The sequence below is a fragment of the Rhinolophus sinicus genome, linkage group LG06 (assembly GCF_036562045.2).
Source record: "Rhinolophus sinicus isolate RSC01 linkage group LG06, ASM3656204v1, whole genome shotgun sequence".
NCBI classification, from domain to species: Eukaryota; Metazoa; Chordata; class Mammalia; order Chiroptera; family Rhinolophidae; genus Rhinolophus; species Rhinolophus sinicus.
The window spans coordinates 28356735-28366825 of NC_133756.1; positions in this window are offsets into that span (position 1 = coordinate 28356735).

The following is a 10091-nucleotide window of genomic DNA, read 5'->3' on the forward strand; positions in this document are numbered from 1 at the left end:
ACTGTATAAGATACGATATATTGGTTGGTCTCTCTGAACATCAAGTTTTTCATCTGTACAAAAGGGCAAATAATATCTATTTTACAGATTTATTGTAAGTGGTCAAGGAACAAAATGTATGTTCAAGTGCCTGGCTTAGTGCCAGGTCTCTAGCTGATATTAATAAATGATAGATTGTATTTAAATTAATGGAGGTACATTTCTTCAGATTCCCAGATCACTTCCTTGACAAATACCACAGTCTTGTAAAAGGCTGAAACTGATTTGCATTGATTTAATTATTTATTTACCATCAATTTTGTGGTTGCCTATGGTATGCCAGGTACTGTGTTAGGCTATATGTATGTAGAGATTAAAGAAATGTTTTCAAGTTGCTTATGATTGACTAGAGAAGAAACAAAGAAATATATAACTACAAAAGAGTATGAACCATCATATGATAGAGGAAATCCTCCAGAAGGGATCCCTAGCCATTGTAGAAAAATGATCCTAAATTTAATCAGATTGATAAGTAGAGTCTTTCTTTGGTGACTCAGTAGCTTTCTGCTTTTACCAAATCATGTACTGGTTTTATATGTGACTCTGATTCTTATAACTTGAAGATACATGTCTGTGGTATTGAAATGCTAACTGGACAAAAGAACTAAAATTTAGGTCTGGGTTTGTCATTTAGCAGTTTCCTGAATGGGTAAGTCAAAACACATCCACTGATTTTAGTTTTCCCTTCTATGAAAGCATATCTGTGTGTGTGTGTGTGTGTGTGTGTGTGTGTGTGTGTGTGTGAATTTTTCATTTATGTAACATTGCAAAGTAGCTAATCAAATGGTTAAGTTCAAATGATGGTATTTGGGTTTAGCAATTGTGGAAAGGGCAAGGAAAAATTCTAAAATGTGGCTCGACTCATAGCAGTGAGCTGAATGGTCACCAAAGGTAAGAGATTGATTACTTGTAGCATTATTTAATGCCAACTGAGGGCCTACTTCTCTCTCTTGTATCCAATGATGATATTTCAGAGAGGGATGGATGGCTATTAAGAGGTATGCATGCTGACACCCCCACAGTAGACATGCCTCTGTAACTATAATTTTCTCTCCTGCAGAGTTCAAGAAAAGTCTCAAAATCCTCTCTCCACATCTTGGCTTCAGGTAGTTGCTATCATTCTTTCAAGAGTTGGACTCTGGTTGCAACTTATCATTCCAGATTCATAATCAGACTCTGACAGTCTCTTTGGCATAGTGCTTTCTTTTAGCTAATCAGCCTGGAATATTGCAGTCAGTTGGAGGAAATATCAGGAAAAAGTAGGATTTCACACATTCATTCCAAACACATTCAGAGATCATTATAATTAAATACATACTGTGACCAAGACTTAGTGTCTACAAGTGTTCCCACAGCTGCTGAGCTGCTTCCCCAAGCTTCTTTAGTTCCCTGTGAGTTTTCATAACTGCCTACTACCTAGTTCATCTACTTATGTCTTTCTAATAATATAAAAGGATGAAAGCCACTCATAATAGTTATCATTGAGACTATATGTGTATATAATTTTTGCATATTGACTTGTATGTGTTTGTATGTATATACACAAGGATATTGATACGTACATATGTGACATTTGTTTCTAGGTATTTTACTATTGTTGTTCATACTATTGTTGATACTATTATATTGTTGATACTATTATACCCATGTTGTTTTTTTCAAAGTAAAGAAAATTTGAATTCATTGCTTCCAGGTTATGACAGTTCAAATAAATCAAATTAACTATCTGAAAGCTCTCATTAACATAATTATTACAGAGGATCTATTTAGCATATATTAAAATAGCATTCTATGTGAACAGTAAACATCTTTCTTTCAAGTGTTCCCAGAAAAGTAAAAAATGGTTGAGCATTTTATTAGGCAGCAAAAGAAAAATTTTGTTGTAAGTCTAACTTTTTCAATGTCAATTTTATTTGGAATACTCAATAAGTAATTGTGTTAATAATTATATTAAACTAATTATTTTATCCAATCACTGGTTCTTAGGCTTTCCATTGGTTCTTATGTTTCAATGTTTTGATTTTTTTATATAATGTTCAATTTTGTGTTGTGTTAACTCTGACTAAATATTTGAGATATTTTTAAACAGTTTCCATATAGTAGTCTTTTATTCTTTTATTTTTATTTGAAATCCATTTTTTCCATACTGCTTAAATAATTTTGTAACCATATTGCTTTTATTTCCATTTTCATTATTTATAGTTAGTGTATTAACTGGCTCAGGATACCATAACAAGATACCATAGACCGGGTAGTTCAAACAACAGAAATTGATTTCTTATAGTTCTGGAGGATAGAAGTCCAAGATTGTGGTGCCAGCAGGGTTGGTGTCTTGTGAGGTCTCTTCCTCTTCCTGGCTTGCAGACAGCTCCTGTCTAGCTGTGTCGTCGCAGGGCCTTTCCCCTGTGAACACTCAGAGAGAGAGAGAGAGACTAAGGGGAAGAGGAGAGGGAGAGGGAGAATGAGAATCTGAGAGACCTGGTTTCTCTTCCTCTTCTAATAAGAACATGAGTCCTTTGGATAAAGGTTTCTCTCTTATGAACTTACTTAATGTATATGACCCTCTTCTAGATCCTATCTCCAAATACGGTCGCACTGAGGGTTAGGGCTTCACCATATGAATGCGGAGGCACAATTTTGTTCATTAACAGCTAATATATAAAAACACAACTTTTATATATTGACTTTGTGTCATAAAGGCTTACTAAACTTAGGTTTTAGTTTTAGGAGCATTTTTGTAGGTAACATAGGATTTTATACTTAGACAAGCAGGCTGTCTGCAAATAAGGGCAGTTTTAATTCTTTCTATCAATGTGATGGCTTCTATTTCTTGTCTGGCCTTCTTGCACTGGTTAGTACCTCCAATATGATATTGATTAGGAGAGGTGGTAGTGGCATCCTTGCCTTGTTCCTGAACTTAGGGAGAAAGGGTTCAATGTTTTCCCACAAAGTGTAATGTTAGCAGTAGGTTTTTCAAAGATGCCCTTAATCAGGTTGAGGAAAATCCCTTCTATTCCGAGTTTGCTGAGTTTGTAAAATAAATGGGTTTTGAATTTTATCAAATGCTATCAAATGCTTTTTCTACATATGCTGAGATGATCATATGTGTTTTTTTTTTCAATTTTACTCTGTTAATGAGGTGAATTTAATTGATCGATTTTCAATGTTAAAGCAGTTTGCATCCCTGTGACAAATTCCACATGGGTATGATGTATTATCTTCATTATATATTGCTGGAAAAGATTTAATAACATATTATTAAGGATTATGTTTATGAGGGATATTTATATTTAGTTTTACTTGTTTATAATTCTTTTGGTTAATAAGCATCTGGGTAATTTTTGCTTCATAATATGTGTTTGGAGGTGTTCCATCTCTTTAATTTTCAAGAAGAGTTTATGAGCAATTGATCAGTTGATATTATGTTTTGCTTAAATGGTTGATAGTGTTCACCAGTGAAGCTGTCTGGGCCTGGAGTTTTCTTTGTGGGGAGGTTATTAGCTATAATGTTAGTTTCATTAATGTATATGGCCATTCAGGATATCTATTTCTCCTTGAGTGATCATTGGTCACTGTGTCTTTCAAATAATTTTCCCATTGCATTTAAGTTGCCCAACTTATTGATAAGATATTCATCAAATTCCCTTTCTTTTACATGTCTATGGGCTCTGTAGAGCTCTTCTTTCTTTCATTTTTATATTGGTATATATTCTATAATATTTTTTATATTGTCTTTTCCTTTTTCTAATCTCTAATTAGTCTGGTTAGAGTTTTATCAATTTTATTGATCTGCCATAAAAATAGATGTGGGTTATATTTTTTCTGCTTTTTTCTTTTTCATTGATTTTTGCTCAGCTTTATTATTTCTTGCCTTTTGCTTACTTTGCATTTAATCTGATCATCATTTTTCTATTTTAAGGTGAAATATTATACAATTGCTTTGAGAAATTCTTTTTTTCCCTAGTAATCATCAATGTTATCAGTTTTCCTCTAAGCCCTGCTTTAGTTGTATCCCACCCATTTTGATGCATTTTCATTTTCATTTAAGTGAAAATATTTTCTAATTTCTCTTGTGCTTTCTTCTTTAAATTGTGTATTTAGATGGTTGTTTAATTTTGAATACTTGATGGAAATTCAGATACTATTTTGTTATTGATTTCCTTTTTTATTTTCATTGGGGTGACATTGATTAGTAAAATTATATAGGTTTCAAGTGTATAATGCTATAATATGTCATCTATATATTGCAATGTGTGTTCACCACCCAGTCAATTCTCCTTCTATCTCCATATATATGAACCCCCTTGTCCTCTGGTAACAACTAAACTGTTGCCTGTGTCTGTGAGTTTTCATTTGCTTATTTGTCTTGTTTGTTTTATATCCCACATATGAGTGAAATTATATGGTTCTTGACTTTTTCTGTCTAACTTATTTTGCTTAGCATGATAATCTCAAGATCCATCCATGGTGTCACAAATGGCAGTATTTTCTAGTTTAATTCCACTGTGGTAAAAAAAAACAGGCCCTCATACAATTTCAGTTCCCTTCAGTTTATAGTGACTTGTTTTATTGACCAGCAAATGTCTGTCTGGGTAAATATTTTTAGTGCACTTGAAAGAATATATATTCTGCTATTGTTTGGTGGAGTGTTCTACAAATTTCAATTAGGTCAAATTGATTGATGGTGTTCAAGTCTCCTGTGTTCTTACTAATTTTCTGTTTGCTTGTTGTATTAATTATTGAGATAGAAGTGTTGAAATTTCTAGCAATAATTGTAGATTTGTCTATTTCACCTTTTATTTTTATCAGTGTTGTTTCCTTTTTTTTGAAGTTCTGTTCTTAGATGCATACAAAAGTAGAATTGTTATGCTCTTTATGTGTCTTTTATCATTATGAAAAGTCCCTTTTTAATATTAATTTATTGATAAGATTTGTCACCCAACACACTTTGGGAAAATAAAACTGAATAATTGATTGGTTTTGATGGAGGGAGAGAATCTTAATCAGCCTCTTTCAATTACCACAGAGAAAAAATATTATCAGGTTGAAAGAGGCCTAAGCATGAAAGTACAGGAAGCTGTGAAATGAGGCTGTCATCCTTGAATACAGATTCTTTCCTGCTTAAAAAGTTTCCCTGGAGTTGTGTTTCCTATAGGGCTCTCCTAAGGTTTTCCACTAGAATCTCCTTCCATAGCATAAGAACTTGGTTGGTCTTGTCCATCCCTATATGCCCAGCATCGAAGAGAGTGTCTGGCACACAGTAGGTACTTAACAAGTACTTAATGCCATGAAATCTAGATGTCTTAGGATGGAATTCAAGGCCTTTTACAACTAACTGCACTTAGACTCATTTCTTACCACCCCCAGTGTTGTGAATGCTCTTGAGCTACGGGATGATAAAGAATTGAAACAAGTGATCAATATCAGGTCTTTAAAGACAGAGCTGCAACCAAGGGTGTTTCAAGGTCAACATGCCAGGAAAAGACAGGATGAAATCTTAAATACATGGCAGGGATGACATTAAGTATTTGTTACAGGGCTGTGTTAAGTGTTAGTGCTGGGTCAGTACAGTGAAATTCTTCTGGGTCTTTTTGGAATTGAGAAGTAAAAGAAAAGATTAGGTGTAGGTTATAATTGGCATGTAGGAAATGGCAATTTCCTTTGACTTTGGTTGTGGGCTACATCACTTCTATTGAAAGCACAGGTTTGGATTCAATCAATTTTATTTATCTACCATAAAGGCTCTCTGGATTTGGCCCTAGAAACCCCATCCTCAAATCATGTGGCATTTCCTGCCAGTCCATCAGCACTGTACACATTCTAGCCATCTTACCTTTGCTCCTATTTTTCCTTCTCTCTAAAATAAATTCTATCCTCCATACTCCCTTTCCCGACCTCCTGGCTGGGTAAACTCTCTTTCTAATTCTTTATGATTCGGAAAAAAATGTGTTACCTTCTTTTGATAATTTTCCTGTCTCACCCAGGCAAAAATTATTTCTCCCTTCTGTTTTTTTTCAAAACCTTTATATCTGGCACCTGTATTGCAATTTTTCTATTTTATGACAGTTTTTTTGTTTATGTATGTACTCCCTAGAAACTTTTTATAAATAGAAAACATACCCTTATTTCCTCACATTTTTCATTCCCTCTGAGTCTGTTCTGCTTAGGACAGTGTTAATCACATAAATCAATAAGTATTTTCTAATGAGTTGGTTGAGTGAGTGGATGTTACATAATTGCAAAGTTCCCTTCCAACTCAAGCATTGCTGAGTCTGTGGTTTTGATGACTACTCTGACCCTCATATATTTTTTTTATGACTGTCCTAGAACCTACCAATTTATTCTTCTATCAAAAATTGGGGGTGAGGAATACAATGAACTTAGTGAGACAACTGTTTTTGTTTACATTAAAATACTTGAATAAACAAGCCACAGAACAACAAATCTGAAAGGCCATTAAATCCTGTGAAAAATCAATGTTCAGTAGTAGTTAGAAAAATGTAAGTTACATGAATAGTAGGATACTGCTTCTCATCCATTAAATTGGCAAAATTTAAAAAGAGTTATAGTAACTACTAGTGCTGGTAGGGATGCAGGTCAAAAATCACTCTGATATATTGCTGACAGAAATTTGAAATGCAGTTTAACAATAGCTATTATAACAAAATGTTTATGCACTCACTGACCCAGTAATCCTACTCCTAAAAATCTATTCCATATAATAAATGTTTTTGAGGATATATGTATAAAATGGCCTTTTTTCAGTATTTTATTGTGGAACACACTGGATGAAAATAATGTTTATTAATAATGAAATGGCTGATGAAGATTTTATTAAGTGAAAAATGCCATATGAAGGGAAGAGTATGTAGTATGAACTATATCTCAGAAAAAAAAGATAAAAATTATCGCTTGGTTAGGACTCCTTTCTTGAGCTATGCAGAAAGGTATGAAAAAACATATATTCCAGGTGGTCTTTAGTTTTCTGGGGTTGGGGATGATGGTGCAAATTGGGGAAGGATAAGGACAAAGAAAAGAAAGAGATGGCAAGGGACTGCAGAGGAAGGATTGGTATTACATTGATAGAAAAACTAGAATATTCTGTTATATCTATGATATTGTGAAAGTACACAAGGAGAAGTACTAGAAAGTGGCATGGAGAAATTAAAGCATAGATTTGAAAATGGCATGTACCTATGGGCAACTTTCTTATAATACTTTTGTCATTTTAAAGAAAACTGTTGAGGTAGTTATAAAACTCCCTTTTAGTATATATTCTTTTAAAGAAGGGGAATAAGAGGTTCCAATTTCCAGGCATAAACAAACTAATCATCGGGATGTAATGTACAGCATAAGGAATATAGTCCATAATATTGTGATAGCGTGGTACAGTGACAGATAGTTGCTGGACTTATGGTGATCACACTTTAGGTATATAAATATTGTATAACTATTGTGTACATCTGAAACTACTATAATATTGTATGCTAGCTACATTTTAATAAAAATCTTTAAAAAAAGAATCAAAGGAATGAACTTTAATTAAACAAAAAAAGGAAAAAAACATATACACACATATCCTTTGTATTGAAAAGTAAGAGCTATAGCCACAGGTACCATGCCACACAGAAAGGTGTCTTTAATTTGGATACTGTTTTTCTCCTGCACCACTCCACACTTACACTCTACAGTGACCCTAAGAGCAATATCTCGTTCGGTCCTCTAAGCTGTAAGCTCCTTGAAGACAAACACTTGGTCTCTTCATCTTGGGAATCATCACACCTGTCAAATATATGATGAATTGTATTAAAAGGGAAGAAATAGAATTGAATGTATACCATTAGAAGAATCTAAATGGGAAACATATTTTTTTGGGAAAAAAAAAAAAAGGACATATGGCCCAACATAAATAGTCATTTGTTACTTGACAGGGAAAAATTATGCATTAAATTTGTATTTTTTATTGGGGGCAGAACTCGAATATCCAAGACATATGAAAATAAAGATATAGATCACCTTAATGAATGTACATAATTGTACTGAGTCAATTACAAAAAACAAAAAACTGCGTTCCAGAAATGCAAAACAGTAACAACTATTTTATTATTAGTAAACCAGAGCATCCAAGGTCACAACATAAATTAAAATCGGGTCTTTCATATAATAATAATGTAAATATAATTCACTTCCATTTAATCCCATCCTTCCAGAAATGTGAAATGCTCTCTAGAACTGCTGTTTTTCTACTTTAATGAGAAAGTGTGTGATTTGTTCTGCTGCTCTCTCTCCATCCCCACCCCCAGCACTGTGTCACCCAACCCCTTCTCTCAGCTGGCAAGCACAGGCCCCAGATGCTAAGCTGTGGAAGATATTTTATCTACTGCATCTGGTTCCTTAGCAGATTCGACAGGCCTCTGTGCTGGCAGCTTTAGAAATGCCTTTGGGCTTGTCACATGGTGAAAACTCCCAACTGGCTGTCTGAATTGCCAACCATGCTTTGGCTCACTGGACAGAAGGAAGAAATAGCACTTTTTGTTCCCCTACTGATAACTTCTCATGTATGTAATCAATGGATTCTGATCTGAAAAATATATTCCCATAGGGCAGCCTAGACTTGGGGTTGAATTTCATCTTCTTGATACAGACTTGTAAGTTGTAAATGACTGACTTTTGTTTCCTTGGCCAGAGAGGAAATCCCCAGCAATTTGGGTGTCAGCATCCCTATTCTGAAATTAAATTAAGAAACATCAGCATTTTAGAATTGGAAGAAAAATCAAGAGTCAGCTAATCCATCCCCTTAATTTATCTGATGAAGGAACTCAGGCTCTGAAAGCAGAAAAGGTTTGGCCAAGGTACATAGCAAGCAGGACAAAGTGAAAGCTGGGGGTAGAGAAGCATGAAAGCAAATGAGAGCAGGAAGTTTGCTTGTAGATGGAAGACTAGAGAAAACCCTTGGAGATGATGTGACAGTGTGTAGCAGAGGAATGAGCCTAGCAAACAGGGGGATCCAATCCCTGTCACAATGCAGGTCCTGCCGCATCCAAGCTATGTGACCTTAAGCAAGTTATCTAACCTCTAGGCCCAAGCTCCTTCATCTGAAAAAAAAGAGTTATTCACAGATCCTAACTTGTTTGGTTGTTTTCAGGATTAAATGAGATAATGTGTAATGTATCTGACAAGGATTAGGCATATGCTCACTTTTTTAAATAAATTATTATTGAGAGTTTGCCATGTGATCGACATTATACTAAATATTTGATATCTAGTGATTATTATTAGTGGAACATGTAGCCAGTAAATGAGGACAGGCTTGTAAAACTAGGACAAGAGACCGAATCTTCTGAGTGGTTTCCTGTTGAGATGCAGGTAGGCAGTGAGCATTCTCACACATCCACGCTGTGGACTGCTGCCACGTTGCTCCAATTCTCTCAGCTGCAGTGAGCTCTGGCTTCCAGCAGGGGACATCCACAGCCCAGACAAGGGAAAGTGGGACTGCTCAGCCTTACAGATGATGAATGAAAATGATAAAGCACAGAGACATAAGCCTGAGATTGGCCTGTAAGGATACTCATCCCATAAAGACAAAAGTTCTGAAAGGGATGACTCCCACATTGCTCTTGAGCACTGAGTTTATGGAAATATCTGAATTTCAACTTCTCTTAATCTTTTATTTACAAACTGAGGCCCTGAGAAAGTTCCGTTTATGCGAATAGGGCATAATTCCCTTTTGCCCAGAAGATCCAAAAAGTCAGGTCTTAACGACTCAGTTCACACAAGGTCATCCAGGAAAGACAGGTCCCGAGAAATACTATAGGGCCTAAGATACATATTGGCTGGTGTCTAGACCATAGAGTTTGTTTATGATCTGCTCAGGAGCCAGAGGGATGATGACTAGAAGGTAATTGTGTGTTGGGGCAGTGGTGTGCTGATACGTATTTAACAATCAGCTCTCTGGAAAAAAATGTGTACATGTGCATATATACCAGGGGTGCCAAAAAAATGTACACAAGTGGACACTTTGGTCAACGTTGCTCAAGCAGTAGCTCGCTGTA